General features: G+C 31.8%; 1 long non-coding RNA gene across 1 annotated transcript; it reads left to right on the top strand.

Annotated features, from left to right (window-relative positions):
• The first annotated feature begins 233 nt into the window (after positions 1–233).
• Positions 234–5,548, top strand: LOC127702233 (uncharacterized). Its single transcript, XR_007982332.1, has 3 exons — positions 234–300; positions 4,258–4,363; positions 4,907–5,548. It is a non-coding gene; the product is annotated as an uncharacterized LOC127702233 (long non-coding RNA).
• The last annotated feature ends 697 nt before the right edge of the window (positions 5,549–6,245 follow it).

The raw sequence follows: 6,245 nt of genomic DNA, 5'->3' as shown, positions 1-6,245 counted from the left end.
ATTGTTACTTAAAAGTCATAGACTAGTACTAGCTCCGAGCACCTGTTTTGGGATATATACAGCTATTTAACCGTAAATAACTGCGAGATAATGAACAACAAGTTGATAATTGTCTATTCTCTGCTAATTAATGTACCTGCAATTCACCCTCATTCATTTGTGAGACCACCGACACTAATAATATTACCTCAAAGTTAGAGGTTCTCCGTTACAGGGAACTTCATATCGGATCCGATCAATTTATTGGTTTCATTCCCCCTAGTAATAATGATCCATTTGCAGTGACGATGACAATCAAAGGTATACTTATTACTGTTGATTTTGCATGATAACATACATGTTATGTCAACTCACTTCTCCTTCCTACGGCGTCAGAGAGAAAAAAAGAATGTAGGACAGAAAGTCACAGGACAAAAAGTCTCACAGACAAAAAGTCACAGGACAAAAAGTCACAATTCAGTTTTGAGATTATTTTTCTTTAAACAAGAAAACACTAATTTGAAAAATAAAATTTTTGTTTTTTCTTGAACTACTATATACGAAGCAACTTTGTAATTAACATTTATTCAATAAATATCAATAATGATCAAATAATTGTTATGAAAACAAAATGTCAAAGTGGCTTGGTACTTAAATGTCTTCATTGTGCCAAGAAATATATTCCTTGCATGATTAAAATTTAATAAATTTTCATTTATCAAGGCTTATGAACAATTTTCTAAACTTAAAAATGAATATATGTAATAAAAAGAATATATTTCAAGATCTTTCTCTTATATATTCAAACAATTGTCAACAAATTATTTGTGACTTTTTGTCCTATCAAATTTGTGACTTTATGTCCTGTGACTTTTTGTCCTGTGACTTTCTGTCCATTTACCAAAAAAAAGCCTTGCAATGCGTCATAATTATTTGGACTACTTCCATATGACTTTAAAAAAAAATAAACAATAGTTTATTTCACTGATTGAGATTGGGCTGACGAGACATTTCAGCATGTGAAATCTTAATTGTTAGTCCAAGTACACAGTTATCATCCATTGATTTTCATTTTTTACAAAAAGATTTCCTAGTGTGGACCATGTATTACTTCAAAATTTATTTATTTATATTTTTTATGCATAAAAAGTAAGTACAATGAAGTAGGGGGATGAATTTATTTTATTTTAGTTTTAGAATCACTCATACTTCTTGTATGATGTCACCTTAGCCTACAAATTACCAAAAAGAAACACTTTTTTATTTCCTCTAGCTTATGTGTATGCCTTTTCATATACATGTAAAAATGTGTTACTGCCTATATATTGACCTTAAATGTTATTCAGTCTTCCATGGCCTAATGGGACCTTGTTCTACTCATGTGGTATGCTATAAGCAGATAAGTAACTTTCTTTCCTTTTGAAATACAAATAATTTTTTAGATATACATGAAGAATTTTTATATTAGCCGCCTCCCCCCTTAATTTTGAAATCTCTAATTTTAGGCATAGGCTCATATAAATTCGACTTTTGAAGAAGTGAAATAAATCTGAGACAGCAAATGAGTATTCAGCTGCTTTACATTAAAATACATCATGTACATACATGTGACATACCCAATTATATATAAATAGTTATAAAGACATTTAAAAAGCAATTTTTTGCAATATTTAAATTATAGAGGCCCAAATCTTGATAGTTAAACGTTAAACTTTAAACGGCAAAAAATTAACACCCAAAGTTCAAACTTATAGTCTTTAATGTATATATGCTATTGCCATGAAACTAGGTAAACTGTCTTATAATTCCCTAATCTTAGTTCATGCCAAGTTTGATTAAAATTAGTATTTCTACTCTTTTAGGTCTCTAGTGTGGATATAGTGTATAACTTGCAAATTATTTTCATACTCCTTCCAAATTTATTGCGGATGAAATTACATTTTTACCAGATATTCGGAATCCTCTGGTTTTATCCATGCAGTGCCATTAAAAAAATTTTGCCCGCAAACCCCTACTTTTCTTTTCATATTTTTATTACATAGTTTAAAAAGCCATATTTGAAAATCTTATAAAATCCTTGTTATTTTTCCATAGCTTTTGAAAGAAAAAGGTGCCAGTGTTTAGTGTATGAAAAATCTAGAGAGAATCACTTCCCGCCAAATTTTTATTGGCTTATATCTTAAAAACAAGCACACGGACCCTTCATTTTTTCTGTTTATTTAGTTCCTTTATTCATATTCTTTAAAAATCTTGTTATTTTGAAATGGAGTAGCGAACATCCTTAAGGCCAAACAAAAATATATGTCTGTTTACGGTTACCCGACCGACCGTCCTTTTGAGCGCCGACCCTAAGTCATTTTATTTCCGTTGTAAAGTCAAAAATTAACTGAACTCATGTCAAAAATGAAGTTTGTGTTGCCAATAATATAAATCAATTGCCTGATACATCCCAATGTTCACAATCGTGAATATGACAGCTGTTATAAGGAAATTCGTGACTCATGTGATGAAATAAACACTTTGCCGCCATTTTTTCCCCAACCAATAACCAAGGCAAATAATCCAATCATTAAAATAACGGGTAAAATCGGCCAAGGATCAACTCGGCCAAGGATCAACTCAGACCACGACAATACGAAACGGCATGACTCAAAATCATGTCGCAAAAAATAAAATGAAAAAATAAAATAAAATAAAATGGAAATACCATCTTACCTAGCCTTTTTTTCTAAAGTATGTAACCTTAAACAGACATATTTTTTTGGGGCCTAAGTAGTGATTTGGTATAGTTTGAAAAGGTCAAATATTAGTATGTCTGTGAAGTTGTCAAACTAAATTAAAGACCCTTTAAACATAAAATTGTCCATATTTTGAGTTATAGCTTATAGATTTTTATACGACCGCAAAAAATTTTTGCGGTCGTATATTGGTATGACGTTGGCGTCGTCGTCTTCGTCCGAAGACACATTGGTTTTCGCACTCTTACTTTAGTTTAAGTGAATGGATCTCTATGAAATTTTACCATAAGGTTCAATACCACAAAGGGAAGGTTGGGATTGATTTTGGGGGTTATGGTACCAACAGTTAAGGAATTAGGTGCCAAAAAGGGGCCAAAAATAAGCATTTTTGTAACTTCCAGACATAACTTGTGTGTTAGTGTATGGATCTCTCTGACATTGTACCACAAGGTTCCATATCACACAGGGAATGCTGGGATTGATTTTGGGGGTAATTGCCTCAAAATATTAGGAATTAGGGGCCAAAAAGGGGCAAAAAACAAGCATTTTTCTAGTTTCATGACAATAACTTGTGTGTAAGTGTATGGATCTCTCTGAAATTGTACTGCAAGGTACCATACCACAAAGGGAAGGCTGGAATTGATTTTGGGGGTAATTGCCTCAAAATTTAAGGAATTAGGGGCAAAACAGGGGCAAAAAACAAGCATTTTGCTAGTTTTAGGACAATAACTTGTGTGTAAGTGTATGGATCTTTATGAAATTGTACTACAAGGTTCCATATCACAAGGGGAAAACTGGGATTGAGTTTGGGGGTAATTGCCCTAAACGTTTAGGAATTTGGGACCAAAAAGGGGCCAAAAAACAAGCATTTTTCTTGTTTCCAGACAATAACTTTGTGTTCAAGTGTATGGATCTCTCTGAAATTGTACTGCAAGGTAATGTACCACATAGGGAAGGCTGGGATTGAGTTTTGGGGTGATGAATCATAAGGGGGTTCCAAACATTTGGGGGATTTTTTTTAACTTTTTTTCCTTTTGTTTTCTTTAAAATTTTCCATTTTAAATTGGTTATTTCTGATTTATATATAAAAGCAAATAATAATGATATGGTTTGAATAGGTAAATTAGATATTTTTAAGTTCTTAGACCACATTCATTTTGTGAGCCTCTTGTTTTAATTGCTTCTGTAAGTAATATATTAATTTGAAATTTTGACGACAGACACATACAGATTATACTGTTAACAATATTTCAGAGTTTAATGTTGTCAAGCACACAAATCATAGAAGAATAGTTAATCACGTCATTGTTGTCCATTGAAAAATTAGTATGAACACGATGAAAAAGTACGGGAATGTTTGTTTGTTAAACTATTGACCGTGGTTATGTCTTTGAAACTGTTGACTGGCAAATAGTCTGTGAAATGAAATAGCACAAATATTTCATTCTTTTTTATATCATGGTATATAGAAAAACACATACTGATGTATAATAATAGTTATAGTGACTGTCATTAAATTATAATTTTTACCTTTTTTAAGTTTAGGGCAAGAAATATAGAAGATAAAGAAAAATATAAACAATTACAACTGTACAGTAGAAATGATCGGCAAAACAAGATAAACAGAAGACAACAAGGCCTAAATGGTAAGACCACTTCTATATAATAAGTGTGATTGCCCTTGAATGATGACTACTATAAAAATAAGAAGATGTGGTATGGTAAATGAGTTATCTATCCACCAGAGTTCAATGAAGTGGATGCAAGCAATTAAAGACCAATGACGGCCTTCGATAATGAGAAAACCCATACCTTATAAGTCAGCCAATAAAGACCCCAACATGAAAAGATTTAAACAATCTAAATTAGTTCAAAGCCAATAACAAGTAATAAAAAAATCATGTCTCTTAGCACTCCACCTAACCATAATCTAGGACAGTGGTTCAAATAGCACAACATATGAACAAACTGTAAAAACTGTTGCAAGTGGCTCAACTCATTATTACTGCAAGGCACTAAAACGACTGATATTAAGTCGTGGACACAAAGCACTGAAATAACAGAACTCATAATCATGATTAGTAGGAATATCAAATTTAAGTTTCTCAAAATGTTCATATTAAACATGATAAAATAAGCTTATTTCATATTGCTGTTTTTTTCTAAATTTATATTTTGTGTATTTATAGGTGCAGAGACTTCTTGGTTTTCATGATCATCAACAGATCAATACAGAAGAGGAAACTTAAGGTTAATACTTTTCTACATTGTGTGCTAATTGGATTAATGTGAAATGAAATGTGTGCTTACCTGGAAAAAGAAAATAGGAAATTTCTACAAAATGGCTGTAAACAAAATGGAGTACAATCATAGATGCACAAGAACACAATTGTGTAATTGCAACAACCTACACTGAAGGATTAGGGAGAAATGTAGAAAAAATAGTATTTTTTTTGTCGAAATAAACACCAGCTTTATCCATTCATGTACATAGCTCTGTCATATCAACTATATAGAGGAAGATGTTTGAAGAACAAATTGCAAAAATGTATTCTCTACCAATTGAAGGAAGATGTCTGGTGGATGGAATTATTTATGCACTGAACTGTTTTGTAGGGGATTGAATAATTGTACGCAGCAGAAAAGTTAAATTAACATGAAAAGTGGTTATTTTATTTAATCTGCAAATATGAGCACAATATTGATAACATCACAAATAGTATGATATTCATAGCGTTTTGCTTATTATTGTATTGTCTCAAACAGCTAGCCTATTGTTTTTGTATGTCATGTTACTCATCAGTGAACATTTTATTAAAGTTTTAATTATCTTTTGTATCAATTATTCAGTCTCAGGAAAAATTATATTCATACTGTTTTTACTGTTATGAAATTTTCATAGAGGTAAAAATTGAATAAGAGAAATTTCCATAGAGGAAATTTGGAGAACAATATTTTCCTTAGAGGAAATTTGTGGTCTTGAATTTTCCCTCAAGGAAAAGTGTTTGTCAAAAATTTCCTCACAGGAAATTGCTGTTGACAAAATTTCCTCACAGGAAAAAGTATTTCCTCAAAGGAAAATTTGAAGCCGCAAATTTCCTCACAGGAAAAAGTATTTCCTCAGAGGAAAATTTGAAGCCTCAAATTTCCTCAGAGGAAATAGAATTTCCTCAAAGGAAAATTTGAAGCCGCAAATTTCCTCACAGGAAATAGAATTTCCTCAAAGGAAATATTAATGCAGCAAATTCCCTAAGGGAAATCTTTTTCCCTTGAGGAAAATACAATTTCCCTTAAGGAAAAATCTTTTTCCTTCAGGGAAATTTGATTTCCCTTGAGGAAAACTACTTTTCCTCTGAGGAAATTGTTGAAAAAAGGGGCATAACTTTTTCAACAGTGGTGCTAAAACCAAAATTTTTTAGGACAAATATCAGGGAACCAATACCAACCAAGTTATCAACTTCATTTTGACTTAACTCCAAAAATTAAGGTGACAACTTTTGCACTCAGCGGAAGTGCAAACTTGTCCCG

The sequence above is a fragment of the Mytilus californianus genome, unplaced genomic scaffold (genome assembly GCF_021869535.1).
Source record: "Mytilus californianus isolate M0D057914Y unplaced genomic scaffold, xbMytCali1.0.p SCAF_5, whole genome shotgun sequence".
NCBI classification, from domain to species: domain Eukaryota; kingdom Metazoa; phylum Mollusca; class Bivalvia; order Mytilida; family Mytilidae; genus Mytilus; species Mytilus californianus.
Note: the sequence above shows the minus strand (reverse complement) of the source record. Positions and strands in the feature narration are given on the sequence as shown.